Here is a 21120-nt window from a genome sequence, read left to right as displayed (position 1 = left end):
TGTGGTCTCACCTGGGCAATCTGGAGACTGGAGTTGAAGTAATCGGTAGCATCTTTATTACTCTCTGTAAATTGTTATTCCCATTAGTAAATAGCTGTTTAGTTACTCCTCTCGGTGGTTGCCACTCTTTCCAAGATATTACACAAATCCAACAAGCTTGAGCTATTTTCACCTAAAAAATAACTTGCGTTTATCTTACAAGTCTGAGTTAGAAGTATAAACACCGAAGTGAGGAAGCCCCATCTCTGGACCTGTAGTGGAACTAGGGTGGCTATCGTTATTTCAATAGAATAAGATAACGCTAGCAATTCTGGGAAAGAGAGTCAGAAAGCACCATTATAGATATAAATTATTCATATAGAGTTGTGTTGAAGGTAAAAATAAGGAATTTGCATTTCTGTGTGGTACATTTATTTAAAATTTAAAGTAGATTTTATTAATGTCACAAATAGGCTTACACTAACACTGCAATGAAGTTCCTGTGAAAATCCAAGAGTTACCACACTGAGCTGCCTATTCAGGTACACTGAAGGAGAATTTAGTGTGGCCAATGCCCTAACCAACACGTCTTTCAGACTGTGGGAGGAATCCGGAGAACATGGAGGAAACCCACACAGGCATGGGAAAACCATGCTGACTTCACACAGTGATCCAAGCCAGCAATCGAACTCAGGTCCCTGACGCTCTGAAGCAGTAGTAATAGCCATTGGTTCACCATACCACCCATCTCTCAAATATGTCAGATTGTCAAAGAGATGTAATATAGGAGTCAGAAGGTTCCTTTGATTAATTTATCTGTGTCTTTCTCACACGAGGCGATGCAGTTTTTGGTCAGATGTAGGCCGCAGCTCCCTGAGTTGGGGAGCAAAAGGAGATGAATGCCAGTTAGGCCTGCACCATAAGCAGAGAAAATATGAACTTTATCATTCACAGCATGGAATGTAGGTGGTCCTTGAGCTCAGTTTGAAATATGTAAAGGGAAAGAATCTGGATGTTTTGTCTAGCTTGAAGCTAGAAATCTGCAGTGTCCTCACTGTGAACAATACTTAGCCTTATGACAGAAAACAACCAATTGAACAATTAGCTTAGCAGATCTGTACTGAGGACATGCTGTGGAAAAGCAGTATGCGTATATCCAAACCTGGACAAAGATTCCTTGGATGTGATATTATTAAGAGTACCTTCAGGATCACTTACCTAAAAGCTAATGGAGTATTGCTGGAGTAGTGAATATAAATTAAAATGAATGCTAGAGGGCTTCAGCATACTTTTGGGTTGGCTCCAGGAAAAGTGAATGAACCTTCAAGAATTTGTAATGTAATGTTGGGGGCCGGGTTGGGGGTGGGGAGAGGGGGGCAATTAAAAAGCAGAAATGAATTTATAACCTGTGTCTTTACAAACTATTGCATGAAGTTAGTCGCATCTACAATTTTTAACATACAATAAAGTTTGTATAAAAGTATGAAATCTTATGCACAATATATTTTCATTAATCACTGGATATCTGAATTTCTCTTTAAACACTGACAGTCCCTATTGGGATTGTAAAAGTGTGCATCCATTCCTTTATCAATGGTCATCAGTAAATTTATTTTACAAGCATTCGACAATTCTGCACCTCAGATTCTTCACTGTTAAACTGATCTTCAGCTTCAGCTTTCTTCAACACTAATTAGTCAATAGTATCCTTAGAATGTTGTAACTTTTGGGTAGACAATTAGCCATGGTGGCCAATAACTGAGAGCTCTTCTTACATCTTCAGTTGGCCAGTCATCCATTTTAGTTTGCCTAATGTGACCAGCCCCTAATTAACCAGTTCTAACGTCAGATACTGACAGTCTCAATGTCAGATACTGGCAGTTTAAGTCTGATTTTGCTATTTTCACTCTGGATATACAAATACGTGACCTTTTTTGTCCCCCCCCACCAGCACCACCCCCCCCCCCCCCCCCACCCCGGTTACCCAATGTACAATATTTCTACATGATCATATCTGTACAGTCTACAATTATATGATAGTGACTTTTCAACACCATTGTTAATAAAACAATAGTTCTGTTTGTTGATCGCTCGACTGCCCTGGCTTTCTTCTGTTCTGGCAACTCAGTATCAACATTTTAATATTGTAACTCAGGTGGTGGGCAATACCCACTGAGTCATCATTTATGTCTCAATAGCTTGGAGTAACAGGACTCCATTGCTATATTTAGACTGTTGCACCTGAGGGAGTCTGTGTAGTTGTGCAGTACTTTCAGTTCTATTTTGGCAGTCAGAGCCAGTACTCAGCATCAAAAAAAGGAAATGCAAAGGGTCATCCAAACTTCAACCACTGGCTCTATTCTCTCCCCACAGATGCTGTCAGACCTGCTGCGATTTTCCAGCATTCTCTGTTCTTGTTTCAGATTCCAGCATCTGCAGTAGTTGCTTTCATCCCAGTACTTAGCATGTTCGCAAGAAAATTAGGCACCTCAAACATTGATTGTACTGTCCACGGGTGTTGTCGTCTGACCTGCTGCGTGCTTATCGAATGTTTCTTTTCAGATTTCCAATGTTTTACTGCAAAAGAAAGAACTTATAAAGCACACTGCATGACTTTAGTAAATTCAGACCACATACAGTGGCCCTTTCACGGTGGGTATAGGAGGGCATGGTGGTACGATGGTTAGCTCTGTTGTCTCACAGCATTAGGGACTTGGGTTCAATTCCCGGCTTGGGTCACTGTCTGTGTGGAGTTTGCATGTTCTTCCTGTGACTGTGTGGGTTTCCTCTGGATGCTCTGGTTTACTCCCACAATCCAAAAGATATGCTGGTTTCATGCATTGGCCATGCTAAATTCTCCCTCACTGTACCTGAACAGGCGCTGGAGTGTGGCAACAAAAGGACTTTCCCAGTAACTTTATTGCAGTGTTAATGTAAGCCTACTTGTGACACTAATAATAAATAAATAAATCTTTCAGATGAAATAATAAATTAACACCCTCTCAGGTGAAGCTAAAAGATCCATGCATTTATTTGCAATTCTTCCTGAGCTCCTGGACAATATTTATTCTTCAACCGACAATATCAATAATAAACAAAAAACAATGTTGCATTACTGTTTGGGGGAGTTTTCTGTGTGGAAATGGGCTGTGATGTTTGCTATACATTGGAAAAAGGAGATATAGATATATTTCTGAATTCAGGTTAAAGGGAAACGGGGGGCAGGTAGGAATGTGATTTGAGATCAGGGAGAGATCAGCCATGATCTGACTGACTGGCAAAGGAGGCTTGAAGGGTTGAAGTTGCTGACTTCTACTTCTAATTCGGAGAGGCTGGTTAGGTACATTGGCCATGCTAAATTCTCCTTCAGTATACCTGAGTGTGGCGACTGGGGGATTTTCACAGTAACTTCATTGCAGTGTTAATGTAAGCCTACGTGTGACTTATAAACTTTAATTCCTATGCTTCTCCCCTGCTGCCATCAGATTTTTGAATGGATCTACCTCATATTAAGTTGATCTTTCCCTACACTCTAGTTATAACTCTAACACTACATTCTGCACCCTCTCCTTTCCTTCCCTATCTAGGCTTTGTTGAAATAGCATGCAAGAGATAATATGTTTCACTGTATACTAATACGTTATTAGTGATATTAAGAGATTCCTTTATGCAGGCTCGAAGGGCTAGATGGCCTACTCCTGCTCCTATTTCTTATGTTCTTATGTTAATGATTTGGATGAGCATATAGAAGGCATGGTTAGTAAGTTTGCAGATGACACCAAGACTGGTGGCATAACCTCACAAGAGGTTATTGCAGAAGGTAAGGGAGCATGGAGTTGGGGGTAGGGTGTTAGCGTGGATAGAGGATTGGTTGTCAAATAGGAGACAGAGAGTGGGGGTTAATAGGTGCTATTCGGATTGGCGGTTGGTGACTAGTGGAGTGCCCCAGGGGTCGGTGCTGGGGCCTCAGCTATTTACCATTTATATAGATGATCTGGAGGAGGGAACCGAGTGTATGGTGTCGAAATTTGCTGATGACACCAAGATTGGTGGAAAGGCAAATTGCGCGGAGGGTGTGGAGAGTCTGCAGAAGGATCTAGATAGGCTGGGCGAATGGGCCAGGAAATGGCAAATGGAATTTAATGTTGGCAAGTGCGAGGTGGTCCACTTTGGTAGGAATAATGGTAGGAAGGACTATTACTTACGTGGTGAAAAACTGCAGCAGGCGACGGTGCAGAGGGACCTCGGGGTCCTTGTGCATGAGTCGCAAAAACCCAGCCTGCAGGTGCAGCAGGTGGTCAGGAAGGCTAATGGGATGCTGGCCTTCATAGCGAGGGGGATTGAATATAAAAGTAGGGAGGTCTTGCTGCAGCTGTATAGGGCATTGGTGAGGCCGCAGCTGGAGTAGTGTGTGCAGTTTTGGTCACCGTATTTACGCAAGGATATTTTGGCCTTGGAGGGAGTGCAGAGAAGGTTTACTAGGCTGATTCCGGAGTTGAGGGGGTTGAGCTATGAGGAGAGGCTGAATAAACTAGGCTTGTACTCGTTAGAGTTTAGAAGAATGAGGGGAGATCTCATTGAGACACATAAGATGATGAATGGGATGGATAGGATAGAGGTGGAGAGGCTCTTCCCGCTCAGAAAGGACAGTAGGACTAGGGGGCACAGCCTCAAGATAAAGGGGTGCGGTTTAGAATGGAGTTGAGGAGGAACTTCTTCACTCAAAGGGTGGTGAATCTCTGGAATTTTCTGCCCGTTGAAGTGATGGAGGCTGCCTCGCTAAATATTTTTAAGACGCGGGTTGATGGGTTTTTGATAAGAGAGGGGATTAAGGGTTATGGGGAGAGGGCAGGAATGTGGAACTGAGACACGACAGATCAGCCATGATCTTATTGAATGGCGGGGCAGGCTCAAAGGGCTGGATGGCCTACTTCTGCTCCTATTTCTTATGTTCTTATGTTCTTATAATGGAAGGTGAAGAAAATTATCTCCAATTGCAACAGGATCTTGATCAGTTGGGCCAATGGGCTGACGAATGGCAGAATGGAGTTTAATTTAGATAAATGTGAGGTGATGCATTTTGGTAGATTGAACCAGGGTAGGACTTACTCAATTAATGGTAGGGCATTGGGGAGAGTTACAGAACAAAGAGATCTAGGGGTACATGTTCATAGCTCCTTAAAAGTGGAGTCACAGGCGGACAGAGTGGTGAAGAAGGCATTTAGCATGCTTGGTTTCATTGGTCAGAATGTAGGTCATAGGTGTTGGGGTGTCTTGTTGAAGTTGTATAAAACATTGGTAAGGCCACACTTGAAATAGTGTGTACAGTTCTGGTCTCCTTATTTTGGAAAATATGTTATTAAACTAGAAAGAGTGCAGAAAAGATTACTAGGATGCTCCTGGGACTTGATGGTTTGAGTTATAAGGAGAGGCTGGATAGACTGGGATTTTTTTCTCTGGAGCATAGGAGGGTGAGGGGTGATCTTATAGAGGTCTGTAAAATAATGAGGGGCATAGATAAGGTAGATAGTCAATATCTTTTCCCAAAGTTAGGGGAATCTAAAACTAGAGGGCATAAGTCTAAGATGAGAGGGGAGAGATGCAAAAGTATCCAGAGGGGCAATTTTTTTCACACAGAGGGTGCTGAGTGTCTGGAACAAGCTGCCAAAGGTAGTAGTAGAGACAGGTACAAGTTTATCTTTTAAAGGGTTTAGATAGTTACATGGGTATGATGGGTATCGAGAGATATGGGCCAAATGCAGGCAATTGGGATGAGCTTAGGGGTTTAAAAATAGGGCAGCATGGACAAGTTGGGCCGAAGGGCCTGTTTCCATGCTGCATACCTCTATGACTCTGTGACAATAATAAATCAAAAAATGTGTTCCAAGACTGCACTTGCAACATGTTTTGGTGGTCCTGGAGGGCTTTGGTTCCTGTGGATGGATGGGGGAAAGTGTTATGTAAATGTCATTCTCTCCCGTTTTGCTGCTATCCTACTCCTCCACGTTGACATGTCAAGTGGAAGCAATGCCTGGAAGGGACACAGCTTTGTGTGTGTGTGCGCGGCACCGACATGGAATGAACGCAGAGATACCTGGCAGCCAGCAAGGAATGCGAGGAACTCCGGGTGCTGGTGCAGTTGGCCGCCCTTTCTCTTCACTTTCTCATTAATTTTTTTTGGTTGCTGGGTTTTTTTTAGTTGTTGCTGTGACTGACGTGACGTCAGCAGCCCAGAAGTGATTTCCTCCACAACAATCTTCAGTATCCAGAGAGACAGGAGGATATCAGCGATATACAGAGAGAGAGAGAGACACACACACACACACATTCTGGAGGAGGCAAGATGTGAAAAAAAAATCTATATTCTGCAAAAAAAAGCAAAACCATGGCAACAGGAACATTAACCAACTAAGGGAGAAATAATAAAAGGAGAGAGCAAATCTTCCCTTTGGAAGAAGAGAAACTGCAGATCTCTGGGAACAGGTAGGAGGCATAGTAGTGATATATAATATATAGTAATTTCTACCACGTGTTAACAGGGAAATATACATCTGTGCCATGAATTGACACATTAAGAAAGCAAGATCATCACTGAACGAAGTTTTCACTGTGCAAAATGTGGGGTGTCAGGTTTGAGGTCAATCTGGAGAGACGTTTAAATGATATGGGAACAGCAGCAGCGGTGATTTCAGTGTAACCTGGAGCTGGCTGTACTCAGTGGCGTTGTTTGTTGTGCTGCGGGTTCGGCTACAGTGTAGGCGAATGGCACAGTATCAGCTCACGGAACAGATAAAGGAGCAAGGCTGCACGGTGATACTATGAAACGATTTGACTTTGGGCATTTTAATCTGTGCGTCTGTTTGCAATTCACAGTTCCAGTGATATATACATGCAGAATCCGAAAGCGTACAGGGAGAGAGAGAGGAGATAGCAAAAAAAAACAAGTCGGTGAAGCAGTTTGAGTAAAGTCATGTTTTATCACAGTCAGAGCTATCAAGTGTTTTTTTTTAAAGTTACGCGTTTAAATCATCTGGGCTGAGAATGTAAGTTAAAACGTAGAGGGACCCAGTGAGCTTTCCACAGAACAAAAAAGATTGAGGTTAAATATCAGCAGCGTCTCCCTGTGTTTAGATTATTTTTCTCCACAGCCTGGGATATGTATTCTTTCCTGATTGCTGATTTTTTAAAAAAATTGCAAGTTGCATATACATTGAATATATATTCACAGAATGATGAGAGATGTCTTAGGAGCATGTCTATGGTATCATTCAGACCACGTACCGTGCATCAAAACATGCCTTTAATATTTACGTCGTCCGTTTCGATCTTCTTCGCACGTAGTATATTAGCCTGTGATTCTTAAACTAAATATATGTTTATCATTATCTTGTCAATTTGTGCAATGCTTGGATATGCACATAATGCAATATGTATTATATATTTTATCAGTACATGCACATACTTATTAATGTGTTTGTGCATGTATATATGTATTTACATACATGCGTTTTTATTTATGGGCATATGCATTATCTCTGACATGTCTCCAAATGTCTGTATATGCGTATGTAAACATGGTATAAATGTATATGTGAGTATATGTTTTTCTATGGATGCATGGTTTTGTGTTAGGTGTAAATGAGTATGTACATGTGTGCTTGCATATATGGGTATATATATGTGTGGAAGCATATATATGCATGTGTGTATATATACAGTTTATATGCTGTTACATGTTAATGTGGCTTTATGCATCTTTGTATTTATAGGCATATATGTGCAAACATATGAATGTTTCTGTGTAAAAATGTACATGTGCAAACGTACGCATGCTTCTGTGTACAAATGCAAATGCATGAATGTTTCTGTGTACTAATGTATATGCACATTTGTATCTGCACGTGTACATATCTACTCTGTTTATATGTATGTATATACAAATGTATACACTCTTTAGGTCTATATATACATGTAGATACATCCATGTAAGATTTATATTTTGACTGAGAAACCCAACCACAGCATTGAGATGATCCTTGTTTCTGCCCTCATTATTATCTGCAGGGTGGCAAGCAACCAGAAAAACACAAAATAGTGACTCGATGCAGCTTAACTGGAGTGCTTGCCATTTCACTGTTGCATCTGTACTCTGTATTCGAGCAAAATTCGAACCTTTTTTCATTTCTTGTGATCTCCTAATGTTTACATGCCGTAAGTCACAAGTTCACAAATATCCTTTGCTCTGTTTTTCAAATGGATAACAGTAAAAGATGAGTCCCCCCCGCAACCCCGACATTGTTCCGTGAAAATAAAACAAGGCAGCCATGCTGCATCCACACTGAGCTCATCAAATACAGCATCACAGTTCAGCAACTCTATCTCAGTTCAGGATGTACTTGATTTGTACATTGATATTGATTCATTGTAAGAAAAATTGGACCCAAACTAATACACTTTCAGCGCTGTGCAATATGTTTCTTATTTGTTATGTGTTTTTATTCAACACCTTAAATTATTCATGATGTTGCTACCACTACCTGACAACAGAGGTCAAAATATTTTTTGAGGGCTTTTGAGATGATCTCAATAGCTACTTAAGGTGTTCCTTTTTAATTCTCATGACTACTTTATCAGGTGTTGCAGTCATATAGTAACATGATTTTCTGCATTTATGTTGATTTTTCTTTTTATCTTCTTTAAGCAAGTAGCACAAATAACAAGGACTGTATAATTAAACTTAATATCTTTTTTAACACGTCATTTATAAACAAGTTGTTTTTGTTCATTTATTATGAAAAATATCTCCCATATTCTGTTTCTGAAGTGATTTTTTAAAAAAAATATTTGCAATTACACAAACATGTCAATGCATTTAAAAAAAACTAGACCAGGAGTCTAATTTTGTCTTCATACTCTTTGGCGTTGACCTGGAGTGGATCAACCCACATTTCTTGGATTTTATGATAACACAGGGAGGTGATGAATGAGTCCTTTAATTTTTATATATTTTCTTCATAAAACATGAGTTAAAATTTGGGAGAAATTAGTAAGCTACAAACAGTCAGGAGCTGGAGTGGCATCAACACAAACTTAACTTATTAGGACATCACTCCTGTATGTAAGCTTCCCAGTTGATTATAAGTATTAACATTTTCCAAAACAAAACTTCTCATCCTCAATTCAAATGAAGATCGACTTTAAGTTGCCAGTATTTTTTAATAAATGTAAATAAGGTGAAAGAGGAGGTTAGTGAGAGAAGGAAAGAGAGTGATTGACTGATGTGCGGATGGTATACATTGGAGTGGTGGTAGCAGCAGCTTGAGAGAGAGATGTAGAGATGTTGCTGTCTGATGCGTGACTGGAGTCCAACAACTCCTGACCTCAGTGATTGACAGATTGGCAGACCACAACAGCCGCACAGCTGAAAGGGTGGTCCAACTGCTGATAAGACCAAAACCCAGCTTGCCCCCACACCCTCTAACTCTGACCACGACAATTGGGCAATCTAGATCTGTCTGATTACTGCTAATGTTTCAGTAGTGTGTGAGTGGCTTTACTTTCAGTGCTGATGGAGTGCTCCACCACCCACACCCACCCTCCCCTGTACCCTCTTTCTGTGTTGCTGGGGGAGCTTAGTGTCTCCCAATGGTCAGGTAAAGGGGCTGGGATGCCACAGCTGCTTTGATATTCAAGCTCATAGAATCATAGAAGGCCTAGGAGGCCATTTGGCCCATCGAGCCTGCACCGACAACAATCCCACGCAGATCCTATCCTTGTAACCCCACAAATTTCCCCTGCTAGTCCCCTTGATACTAAAGGGCAATTTAACATTTCCAATCCACCTAACCCACACATCTTTGGATTGTGGGAGGAAACCAGAGCATGGCGAGGTGACCCACGCAGACACGGGGAAAATGTGCAGACTCCGCACAGACAGTTATCCAAGGCAGGAATCGAACCCGGGTCCCTGGAGCTGTGAGGTAGCAGTGCTAACCACTGTGCCACCGTGCCAGCCATGCGCAGCACCATTCACTTTCCTGCTGGTACTCCAATCACAGGTTGTTTCTCTGCCGTGTTTGCTGCTGATAGGCTCAGCAAACATGGGAGAGAAACAGCTTGTGATTGGAGCAATAGCTCCACAATTTTGTCAGCGAGGGCAATTTTTATTGTATTGGTCACCCTTATGATTGAGTTTTTTGGAGGCTTTCAAGGGCAAATTTGTCCTCTGTCTCCATGTCTTTTGAACCTGATGTCCAAGCGTGCAACCAATAATAGTTCACCTAAATTCTGTATTTTGAGCTGCTATTCTGAATTAAGATTGTCTGATCATAGAATCCCAACAGTGTGGAAGGAGGCCATTCAGCCTGTCGAGCCTGTACTAATAATAGTTCCACCCAGGAAATTCCAACTTTCAGGAGTTCAATCTCCAGTTTGCAATTTTACTTTGTTCCAGTGGGAATTCTTGGTTAATTTGATTCCTTTAAATGCAGATAAACACAGCGTTCAGATTATTAGCCCCGTGTGACTGTGGCTGAAAATACTTTCTCAAATAACAAGTCGATTTGGAAGGGCAGGTTTTGTAATTGTACGACAAGCTGTTTGCTACATAAGTGGACATAAAAAGAACATTTCCTTTATCCCAAGCAGTTGTGCTTAACCGGAATTCTGTCATTGCAACATGATGGCAAGCCCTCGTAGGGGGTAGAAAAAAACTACATGTGTCAGTCTTTGAAAAACAAATCTTGAAACTGGTAGAATCCTTTAATCTGTTGCGTTTGGCTACCATTTGCTGTGTGACATGCTTAAGAATTTGCTTGAAGAAGCAGAGAGTCAGAAATGGATCCCTCATGAAGCTTTTATGTTCAAAATTTTATTTATTGATAGAATGTTGAATTTGTGGTGGAGCGGTGGTTGAGTGCAGATCCAAGCGTGCAGAGCTGTGGTTAAGCATGGCTCCGGTAATGGGCTTCTGCTCAGTCGGCACCCAGGGAGTCAAGGAATGAGGTGGCGTTGATCATTGTCCTCCCTTGTATGTAGTTTTATTCAAATGAACAATTCTGCTGATTTTCCTCTGCCGAGATGTTGTTGTTGTGCATTGCGGCTATAACACTGGCAACGAGATAATTTGGGACTACAGTTGCCAGCTCCTGGTATTGGGAGGTGGGCGGAGGCAGGATTGAGGTCTTGTCTTCAGTGTTTAAAAAGAAAATCTCTGCAGCAACAGCAAGAAATAAAAATGCCACTCTTTGAGAAATCGATCCTTTTGACTCAGAAACTGAACACTGGGTTCAGTACGTTGAAAGACTTCACTATTTATTCACCAGTAATATTCATAGAGGTTTATAGCATGGAAACAGGCCCTTTAGCCCAATTTGTCCATGCAGCCTTTTTTTTAAACCCCTAATGAACTTACAGGGAAGGATAAGCGAAAAGTTATTCTGCTTAGAATATATAGTCCCCAGATTTATAATCTCATTAGAAACTTAACATTCTCAGTAGCTCCAAATACTTTTAACCAGCTTGTAACATTGGTAAAGATTCATTATACTCCCAAACCATTTATCATCATGCAGCATTATATGTTTAACTCTGCTATAAGAGGGCCAGGGGAGACAATTATGGCATAAGCAACAAGCGTATAGTGGAGCCATGCAAATTTGGATCATTGCTGAGTGATATGCTGTGAGACAGATCAGTTTGCGGCATGAATAATTAAACCGGCAGAAAAAATCTGCTGGCACAGAATAAGATTTCCCTGGAGAAGGTCATGGAAGTAGCTCGGGCAATTGTGAGTTGAGAGGGAGAGATGCCCTCAAGTTAGAGTGAATGCAGGCAGGTCAAGTGAATTGCAATGGTGCAAAATCTTTGCAAATCGGGGTGCTAGTTTTGAGTGCGCAGAAGAGATAGAGCTGAAACTCACTGAACAAGGCAGGGGGCAGGAAAAAAATGGGCCAACAACCCAGAAATTCTGATGAATGCTATGGGTGTGGGGAAGGTCATCCTAGGAAAAATGTAAATTCTGGGATTCAATCTGTTTAAGTGGCAAACAGAGCGGCCACATCTGACTTAGGTACTGAGCCAAACAGAATACATCTGACAACCGAAAAAAGCTTGGACTCTAGTGGATAATCTAGAATGTGATTTGGAAGAGGAATCTAAGATTTACTAATTGATAATGTCTCTTATCGCAATGGTACCCCTGGTAAACGGGTGGCCATTAAGTATGGAAGTAGTTACTGATGCTTCTCCTACCATCATAGTGGAGTAGACATTTAAATACCTTTGGTATTTAAGTTCAGCCCCTAAAGTCAAACATACGACAGCTAAATTGGCCGCATATTTGGGGGAAACCCTAAAAACTTTGGGAACCGCATCTGTGCCAGTAATTAGTCAGCACCAGATGGCTCAACCACCCATCATTGTTACAAAAGGCCAGTCAGTGGTCTAGTCTCATGGGATAAGATTGGTTATGACAAATAAAACTGAATTGGCTAGAGATCTTCAGTGTAACTGATGGCAGTTTACAAGAAGTTTTGAGAAAATATCCCAAGGTCTTTCAAAATGAATTAAGCAGAACTTGCACCTGTAGGACTGGCCTGGCCAACCTTGGGCATGGTTGCATGTGGATTTCCCAGATTCTTCTGTGTGCACTATATACTTAATTATTGTTGATGCCCATTCCAAGTGATATTCATGAAATGAGAACAACAATGTCATCCACAACAGTTGAAAAACTACAGCAAACCTTTGCTATGTATAGCCTGCCCGAAGTTTTCATCTCCCGCAGAACTGCTGAATGAGAGGTGTTTCCAGATCAGATTTGACCTGGTGTTTCTCAATTTAGCAGGGAAGGTAGAGAGAGGCAAAATAGAGTGCACAAAAGAGTTAACACAATTCTGTTAATGGTGGTATGTCCTTTGAGATAAATGACTTAATATTCATCCAGAACTTTAAGGTTGTTCCAGTTTGAGTCCCTGGGAAGATCATAACAAAAACAAGCCCCATATCCAGTCCCGTTAACTTCCAAGGAAGAGAAGTAAGGAAACATGTCGACCACATGAGGAAGAAGCTTCTTCCCAGGGTGGAAGAGTCAATGATGAGGGGGCATAGGTTTAAGGTGCGAGGGACAAGGTTTAAAGTATGAGACAAGTTTTTTCACATGGATGGTGATGGGTGCCTGGAACTCAGTGACGTGGGAGGCAGATACAATAGTGACTTCTCAGGGGCAAATGCGTGAATAGGATAGGAATAGAGGGATGTGGTCCCCGGAAGGGTAGGGGGATTTGGTTCTGAGGGGCAGCATGATCGGTGCATGTTTACAGGACCAAAGGACCTGTTCCTGTGCCTTAATTTTCTTTTTTCTTTGAAGAGAGAAACCATAAAAAATAAAAACTAACACAGTACCAGAACAGCAGGCTGATTCAGCAGCACCTACCAGCATTCCCCCAATAGTGCCAAATTCACTTGGGCCAGTTGCTTCAAAGGGAGGGTCCCCTGGTGTTTCAGTGAGAGCTAGAGCGGATGTGTGCACGATCACATCTCCTCAAATTGCAAACCACCCAACTGCTGCTCATGACATTGCTACCTCAACTGAGGCAGAGCCAGCCAGTGAGCTGAGATGTTCTCAGAGAACTTGGAAGCCTCCTGATAGACTGAAATTATAAAACTGTATTGTATTAGCCCCGCCAGTTCCTCATTTCTTTTTTTTTAATTGTCTGTTGTTGCAAATCGTTGTCTGGATGAACATAACCAAAATCTAACTACAAACACTTCCTTCTGACGTATCAAGGGAAGCACTAGAAATTGTCTATGGGAGATGGGGTAGAATAAAAAGGATATGTGACTCCTGGCAGTTGACCAAGATGAGGCGCTTCAATGTATAATGAAAATCAGCAGTGGTTATGTTAGATCTTTCCCTCTTTGATCTTCCAAGATAGTTTTGAAGATCAAGTTTGGAAATATTTTTATGAAAACTAAATACTGCGGATGCTGGAGTATTTCAAACAAATACAGAAAATGCTGGAAAATCCCAGCAGTTCTGGCAGCACAGTAGAGAGAGAACAGAGCCAATGTTTCGAGTCTGAATGACCCTTTGTCAGAGGTCTGTTAGAGCTCTGACAAAGGGTCATCCAGGCTCAAAATGTTGGCTCTATTCTCTCCACAGATGCTGTCAGAGCTGCTGAGATTTTCCAGCATTTTCTGTATTTGTTTGAAATATTTTGGTACGCACATAAAGGCAGAATTGAGTTGGTAGACGAAGACCGCCTGAGGCAGCACTGTTATTTCGATTAAAAAAAAAATCTGATGCGAGAACTATCATCGTTGCATGCCCTTCTGTCGTGAATTTAGAGATCGGGTTGGTTTGGTGTGGACTTGAAGGGGTGTCACTCTGTGTCAGAACGCTGACTTGGATGGATGTGAACTGTGAAGCATGCTGGAATCTCAGCTGTTTTGCTTGTGGCAATGTTACACCACTGATGGTGCTATGCTATTGTGAGTGACACTGCACAGCTGAATTAATATATAGGGGACAACACTGTCAGGACTATGCTACAAGGTTGTAACACATTGGAGCATTGAGATGACTATCAATATCACTTCAAACTCAAGTTCTGTGAAATCCAAGGAACACATTCTTTGAAATAAGAAGAAACACAGCAGTGTTTTATTTTGCTGCAGGTACTGATTTTAGTGATGCTACAGTTGTAAAACGGGTGGCACTGTGGTATTGTCACTGGGCTAGTAATCTAGAGACCAAGGGTAATGCTCTGGGGACCCAGGTTCAAATCCTACCTCTTGGTTCACCTACGTCTTTTAAGGAAAGAAATCTGCCGTTCTTACCCGGTTTGGCCTGCATGACTCCAGACCCAAAGCAAGGTGGTTGACTTTTTGGGCGAATGGGATCAAACGTTATGGGGAGAAAGCAGGATTCGGCTATTGAGTTGGACGATCAGCCATGATTGTGATGAATGGTGGAGCAGGCGCGAAGAGCCAAATGGCCTCCCCCTGCTCCTATCTTCCATGTTTCTATGTACCGCTGAGGTAGGGGAGTACAATTTTATGTTCAAGTCTGCCTGTTTTCTAATTTGCATGTTTGCCACACTGTTTTGTGTTGTTGTGGGCAGTCAATTCCTACAACTGTCTGTTTAGTTGAACTTCACTTGAGAAATTATGAGCATTAAGCTAGATTGACACCTCAGTGCAGGATCAGGAAGTGCTACATTGTCATAGTTGCTGTCTTTCAAATAGGATGGCATGTCTGCTTGTGCAAGTCGTGAGAGACACCATTGCACTATTGAAAGAAGAAAAGGTGAGTTCTCTTTAACATTTTTTTAGTGGCAGTTACATCAGGACAGGAACTTGGTATTCCCTAAAATGGTGATTAAAGATCAGCATGTGATTGTGTTATAGAATGATCATTCATCGACTTCAGGGACAGTGTTTTTTAAATTTGACTTTGTATTGTCGCATGTATTGGGATACAGGGAAAAATATTGCTTCATGTGGGGTATACAGACAAAGCATGCCACTCATACAATACATAGGGGAGAAGGAAAGGAGAGAGTGCAGAATATAGTGTTGCAGTTACAGGTAAGGTGTAGAGAAGTACACTAAATATATGGTAGGTCCATTCAAAAGTCTGATGGCAGCTGGGAAGATGTGTTCTTGAGTCAGTTGGTACATGACCTCAGACTTTTGTGTATTTATCAAACAAGGTGGAAGAGATTATGTCCAAGGTGCATAGGGTTCTTGATTATGCTGGTTACTTTCCCAAGGCAGTGGAAAGTGTAGACGGAGTCAGTTGGATGGGAAGCTGGTTTGTGTGGTGGAATGGGCTATGTTCACATCTCTTTGTAGTTTCTTGTGGTTTTGGCCAGAACATGAGCCATAACGATCTTGAAGGACTGAATGAATGTTTGTTGCTTTGGATAATTTAATATTTTGCCCTCAATCAATACCACCAAAATAGATCCATTTTAATATTTCCTCATTGTTGTTTAGGGAATCTTAATGTGTGTAAATTGGCCATGTTTGCCTACATAACAGTGAATGCACTTTGAAGCACTTTACTTAAATCACTTTTACACCATCATACGATGTTAAAAAAAACTGTAAATCTTCTCCAGCCACTGTCTCAATAGCCCAGGTTAATGCAGTTTGGGAGATTGGAGATTTCTACAACCTTTCCTGAGGAGATGAGATGAATTGGTGGCGGCCGAGAGAAGGATAGTAGAAGATTCAATGAAATTGCTTCTTGTGACAGAGCCACTACAGATAGTTTAGACTGAGATCATTGGCTTGAGTTCAAGTTACTTTGCATGCACTGACTTGACTGCACAAGTCTGGGAGTAAAGCTGCACATTTAGTGTAAAATATAGTTTAGGTTTCAAGCATGATGTATAGCAGGACTATAGAATAGACATTGTAGATTAGTACTACAAGGGTTAGCTTCTCCTGTTTTCAGTACTCAGCTCACTGCCAAGCGCCAATGTTTTCTTATTTTGATTAAATTCTGTCAGAGATGTGATGAACCCGTCTCTTCTTCAACAGTACTTATTTTTCAAGTAGAATTGTGTGATGTGGCAGGTTAAAACACTTTTCTTGCTGTAGTGGAACCTTGGTGCAGGAAACTGATGTGAATATGGCTTGCTTATCTGCACCCAGTACTGAGGGTTAAAAACCCTTTTGGATTGTCTGGGGGTGTTTGGATTGGGGCAAGAATATCCTGAGAATTGATGACGACTACCCAGGACATCTTCAGCTTTTAAATTTCTTGCTTCCACACATGCTCTTCCTGCTTTGTTGCTTGCTGGCTACGACCACAGAGAGATATATAGGTGGCATTGAAAAGAGACCTCTGTTTAGTGATGGCAGGAGGCACCACCTGCTCCTATCAGCCTCAAATAATCGATTTCTACTTGGGGATTACCAGAAAGTGTGTGTGTGTGTTCTGTCATTTGGTGTGGGTGTGTGCTGTTTAGGTGTGGCTGTGTGTGTGTGTGTGTGTGTGTGTGTGTGTGTGTGTGTGTGTGTGTGTGTGTGTGTGTAGTTTGTGCTGAAAAAGGCCATTTGGCCCATCAAGCCTGCACTGACTCTCTGACAGGACATCTTGCCCAGTTCTAACAACCCCCTCCCCACCCCATACCCTTAATTCCACACATTTATCCTGTTAATCCCCCCACCTACACAATATGGACATTAAAGGGCAATTTAGCATGGCCAAGCCACCTTACCTGCACGTTTTTACTTTGTGGGAGGAAACCAGAGCGCCCGGAGGAAACACACACAGACATGGGGAGAACGTGCAAACTCCACACAGATAATGTGGACAAGGCTGGAATCGAACCTGGCTCCCTGGTGCTGTGAGGTGGCAGTGCTAACCAGTGTGCCACCATGCTGCCCATTATGTTATTCTGTGAAAATTCTCCTTTTGTGAATATGAACTGCAGTAATGTTTTATCAAATTATTGGCACTGAGCTTTGTTTAGAAAGACTTGACAAGAGTCCCAAACATTAATCCAGTACCCTGCATGTGGCTGGTTCAATTCAGGTCTGTCTCTGCTGGTTGGTTTTGATACGGATCTGGTGCGGCTTGATTTCCAGTTCAAAATTGTCACCAACTGACATCACCAGAGTTCAAGATGACCCTTAAAAAGAGGTTTCGGGACTAACTTGCACATTCATTCCAAGAATAACGGTACGAATGGTTGCTGCCTGTGCTATACGATTCCATGATTCTATTTGAAATGGGCAGTTGAATGTGTTTTCCAAGATCCTTGCTGTGTTTTTTTAGGGAGATGTTCACTGAAAGCCCAGGCTGATTCTATCTGTGATGCTCACCCACAATTGTCATCTAACCCAACACTTCATCTGTTGCAGCCCATATAGGATTGGAACATTTGCTGGAGGGGTGTGCAAATTTACCAACGTGCTTGGCCCGAGGGCCACCATAACATCTTTTTAAGCAGTCAGGAGTGGGAGAATGAAATACTTAGGCAGGTACATGTGATGATGTTGTAGGATCACCCACTTGGTAATTATTTTTAAAAAAGAAGCTAAACCATCCACCTTCTAAATAATGTGCTGAGTTATCAATATTGCAAGATGATGTTGTCACTGCTGAGCTGGTTCGTACAATTATTACCTGAGCAAGATGGACGAGGAATATGCCACTTTTGATTCCAGTTGAGATGGCTAAGTTCAGCACATCCAACACACTATGGATGCAATCTAATTCCTCCCATCCCCCTGTTCGGGAGCAGCCTGGGATGCTGTGGGAATGGGCTGTGGAATCAGGGAAGGTGCAGGGTGGAGTATCATTGCCTCTTGGCTCCTCCTCCCCTACCCATGAGAGCTGGATTATGCCAGGGCAGGGGAGGTTGAGGTGGTCTTACTGCCTGTAGCCCAACTGAAGTTCATAAGAGGTCAATTAATGGCCAGATAAGGGCCTCATCCGCCACTATGGGTAGTCTAACAGAGCGTGTGCGTGTGATGGGAGGGGAGGGAGGAGGGGTGTTGGCTGCTTGCAGGCTTGGTGGGGTCCTTATGATCGGATTGGACTCACCACACATCCTCTGGCTAAGGCCTGCCTGATTGACGGATTCGGGCGAGCTCCACAAACTGACCGGTACTCCAGCGTGCCCTGACTCAGCCTTGGCTGTAATCCCAGCTGTGGCCACCCTGTCCCAGTGGCACTGCTGGGACTGAATAGCTGCTGGCCCTCCCATTAGCCAGTCACTCTTTAGAGGTGGAAGCTTCACCTTAAAAGGGGTGGAAGCAGCCTCAACAGCAGGCATTTAACTGCCTGATTGCCATTGAAATCCATTGCGGCTCTTGGCAATGGCCCTGGCAGGGCTGGCCCTGGCATCCAACGCCGGCATCTCCACATCGTGACTATCATCGACACCGCAAACTGCTGGCTCCAAGTGGAGAGGATCTCCAAGAAGACCGTGCATATCGACACAGACATCAAGTTTTCACAAAGATGCAAGAAAGCAGAAAGTCCAACGCCTGGCATTCCAGACAGTGGAAAAGCCCATTGTTATGGCCTATTAAATCCAGTCCTACAATTAACATGATTATTAGATATTCAGAATTAAAATGCTGACATGGTCCCTCTTGCACCCAATTACTATCCATTTAACTCTACAGAAAGCGTTTTTCAGCTTGGGACACCAGCTAGGGAGAATACTATCTTCACGTGATTAACCTGGACAGTTGCTGCAGGCTGTAAGTTTAACAGATAAGAGACACTTTAGAAATGCAAGGCCTCGCACCTACAGGCTGAGCAGAAGAGAAAATAAAGAAGAGAAATAGAGTAAGAAGACTCACAACACCAGGTTTAAGTCCAACCAGTTTATTTGATAGTAATCCCACAAGCTTTCAGAAACGGTGCTCCTTTGTCAGGTGTGTGGAAGGTTCTGATCAGAGAAAGACATATAAAGACACACACAGTTTACAGAATACTGATTAGAATGCAAGTCTTTGCAGCTAACCTGCTATTCAAGTCTTAAAGATGCAGACAATGTGAGCGGAGACAGCATTAGCATAGGTTAGAGAGATGTGTATTGTCTCCAGACAGGACAGTAAGTGAGATTTTTACAAGCCCAGGCAAGTCATAGGGGTTACAGACAGTGCGACATAAACCCCAGATCCCAGTTGAGGCCGTTCTCATATGTGCGGAACTTGGCTATCAGTCTCTGCCCAGCGACTCTGCGCTGTCGTGTGTCTTGAAGGCCGCCTTGGAGAACGCTTACCCGAAGATCAGAGACCGAATGCCCGTGACTGCTGAAGTGTTCGCCAACAGGGAGGGAACAGATCCAGACCCCTATCACAGCCCCTCCCCCACCCACTCCCAACTGGAGAGCATTGGAGAATGGAATACACGTTGGGGGTGTTTAAAGGAGTACGATCGGAACCACCCCACTTTCATTCTGCCATTTATAATTCAGGCCATGGGTGAGGCTGCCACAAAAGGCAGGAAGAATCTTATCCATTGGAACAAACTCACAGTCTTTTGTCATCAGCAGCAGTGCAATATAAATTTACCAAAACCGGTGGGGAAACGCCTGACCTGTGAGATTCCCAGCAGCCAAACTGAGGCAGGAGCTGCTGACTCCCCATTGTAAGTGTTCAGTGAAAGAACATTGGAAACCAAGCCAAAGCCCAAAGGTCCCCAGCTGCTGCCTTCTGTTCTCTTCTGTCTGCTGGCCAGGCAGTGTGTTTAGTTGCTGCTGGCAGGAGTTAGAGTGTCAAAAATATTAGTAAGTCTCTCCAGTTGAGATCCTCATGCCTTCCACGTTCCTAGTTCTTTGATCCTTGTGGGCCTCTCCCCTTCCTGGTATATGTTGGAAGTCCCTGGCTGGAATTTTCCCGTCCCGAATCAGATTGGAATGGAGCCTGGCTAGCCAAAGAAAATGGCGTCAGGGGCTTGCATGCTGGGCTGTCACCTTAGTTTCTGATGGTTTTCCTGAGGATGAGAGGAGGAAAGGCGCAGGTGCGGATGGAAAAGTGAAGGCATCTGCCACGATCATTGGGTGACTGGAGGTCATCAGAGGGTTCGTTAAGAGTTTGTCTTCCCAGCTCGTGGGATTTTCACTGGTGAAGTTCACCCAGTTCCAGTCTGACAGGAACAGGGATCACCGCTCTGAAACAGTTTCTTTTCATGCAGAGAAATGGAAGTTTGGATGAAAAGTAATGACATTTTGGGAACTGATTTTCTCATATCCTATATAAAAGCAAATTACTGTGGATGCTGGAATCTGAAACCAAAAGAGAAAACGCTAGAAAATCTCAGTAGATCTGACAGCATCTGTAAGGAGAGAAAAGAGTTGACGTTTCGAGTCCGGATGAACGCTTGACCTCCTGAGATTTTCCAGCGTTTTCTCTTTTAGTTTCTCATATCCTATCCTGGGCTTCCAATTCTGTTTGCCCTAGCTACGGCAGACAAGAAGATCTTCCTATATTTTTAACAGTACGCATGGCACCCATAGCAATGGCTACTGGTTACTACAATAAGGCCCCCTTCCCTAGTGTCCCACCTGCTTTACTGTCCCCCAGTCCTTGGCCATTAATTGGGCAGTAGACCTGTTTCTACAGTCATTCGAACCCCAACTTTGTGAAAGCTGCACTACACAGCAT

The 21120-nt window shown here is 42.8% G+C and overlaps 1 protein-coding gene across 3 annotated transcripts in view; it reads left to right on the top strand.

Annotated features, from left to right (window-relative positions):
* Nucleotides 1-21120, top strand: part of fam135b (family with sequence similarity 135 member B) — a 401595-nt gene that overhangs the window by 17402 nt on the left and 363073 nt on the right. For 2 of the 3 annotated variants that reach the window (XM_080194584.1, XM_080194585.1), the window contains exon 1: nucleotides 6252-6462. The exons of the other annotated variant lie outside the window; for it this stretch is intronic. The gene's annotated coding sequence lies outside the window, so the exon portion shown is untranslated. Of the gene's footprint in view, nucleotides 1-6251; nucleotides 6463-21120 lie in introns of those variants that run through there. 3 annotated transcript variants of the gene reach the window in all.

This window comes from Carcharhinus amblyrhynchos, chromosome 8, assembly GCF_965287045.1.
Source record: "Carcharhinus amblyrhynchos chromosome 8, sCarAmb.v2.hapA, whole genome shotgun sequence".
Lineage (NCBI taxonomy): Eukaryota > Metazoa > Chordata > Chondrichthyes > Carcharhiniformes > Carcharhinidae > Carcharhinus > Carcharhinus amblyrhynchos.
The sequence above is the reverse complement of the archived record's forward strand: the minus strand, read 5'-3'. Positions and strand labels throughout refer to the sequence as shown.